This window comes from Cololabis saira, chromosome 10 (assembly GCF_033807715.1).
Source record: "Cololabis saira isolate AMF1-May2022 chromosome 10, fColSai1.1, whole genome shotgun sequence".
Lineage (NCBI taxonomy): Eukaryota > Metazoa > Chordata > Actinopteri > Beloniformes > Belonidae > Cololabis > Cololabis saira.
The window spans coordinates 31,560,422-31,562,258 of record NC_084596.1 but is presented as its reverse complement, the minus strand read 5'-3'; positions in this window follow the sequence as shown (position 1 = coordinate 31,562,258).

The following is a 1,837-nucleotide window of genomic DNA, read 5'->3' as shown; positions in this document are numbered from 1 at the left end:
TCTGTCCGTCTGTCTGTCTGTCTGCCGCGGTAAGTGACGCACGGCCTACGCCGTAAGCTCTGCGTAGGCTCTGCGTTGGTGTAACGCGGAACCATAAATCAGCCTTTACGTCCTCCAACCGCTGCTGGCACAACTGTGTACTGTCTCAAAAAAGGCAAGGCAAGTTTATTTATATACAGAGGTGTCAAAAGTATTCACATTCATTACTCAGGTAAAAGTATAGATACTAGAGTTTAAAAATACTCCTGTAGAAGTTGAAGTATCATCTCAAGTTTTTTACTCGAGTAAAAGTATAAAAGTACTGGTTTCAAAACTACTTAAAGTATAAAAGTAAAAGTAATGTAAGGGGGGAAAAAGCCATTAAGGACAAAAGCCATTGAAAATGAATGTATCTTAGTATAATCTAAATATATTAAAGAACCATATATGTGTACTATTGAGCATTAACATGTGTTTCAGAGAGCAGAAGATATGATGACTAGTTGCCTATTAGTATTGTAATGGTGCAAAAAGTCAAACTTCAGAGGCACGTTATCATTTATCCTAACATTTATTGGAATGTACATCCAAGTTTAGTTGCAGGAATCTGAGGGAACGGATGTAAGAACAAAACTGGACAAGAACATCTGAAACAACCACAACCAAATTCACTCTATCCCGATGGAGCAATTTAACTGGATAGTTTTTTTTTAAAGGCCGAAATGAAATAGAGTAACAAGGCTGTTTTTAAAATGTAAGGAGTAAAAAGTACAGATAATTGTGTGAAAATGTAAGGAGTAAAAGTAAAAAGTCATCTGAAAAATAATTACTCCAGTGAAGTATAGATAACCAAAATTTCTACTTAAGTAAGGTAACGAAGTATTTGTACTTCATTACTTGACACCTCTGTTTATATAGCACAATTCAACACAAGGTAAGTCGAAGTGCTTTACATCGACATTAAAAGCGGCAAGACACAATTAAACAGTAAATAACCCATGGCCCTGTGGTTGATTATTTTCTTAAGTGGTGCCAGGATTCTTTTTTATCTCTTAATGTATCAAAGACAAAGGACATGTTGATTGATTTTAGACGTTCTCAGCCCTCTGGATAGGACAGTGATTAACGGACAAGATGTAGAAAGTGTAGAGTAGTATCTGGGAACTATAATAGACAAGCTGACATTTGCGAGTAACACCAACTTAATTTACAAGAAAAGTCAGGAACGTCTGTACTGTCTTAGAAAACTGTCCAAATTCCATGTTGATTCATCCTTGATGTCCATGATTTATCGCTCTTTCATTGAGTCTGTATTAACTTTTTCTTGCATTTGTTGGTTTTCATTACGGTAAAGCAGAAAACTGTTCTTACCAAGCTGGTTAATGTCTGTAGCAAAATAATTGGCTCTGCTCAGGTGACTCTACAGGACCTGTATAACAAACAGCTGTATAGGAAAGCAAAAACTATCCTATCGGACTGTTCTCATCCTCTACACCAAGAGTTTCAGTTTCTCCCATCGGATACATTGCTCAGACTTCCACTTCTCAAAACTAATAGATATAAACATTCTTTTGTACCTTCTGCCATCTCCCTTCTCAATTCCATGAGGAAAAGGTAGCTGATGTGGGGCTTGGATTTTTAGATTTAAACTCGTTGTCCTTTTTTTTACTATGTGTATATGTGTATATATTGCTGCAAAATGAATTGCCCCATTGGGGACAAATAAAGTTATTGATTGATTGATAACAAATGAAATGAGATAAAATGATAAGAAAAGAGGTAAAATAATAAAAAGCACAAGTTGTTAAAAAGTAAGGGCAGTAGAGTACAGCAGGTAAGTATTTAATTTAAGAGTACG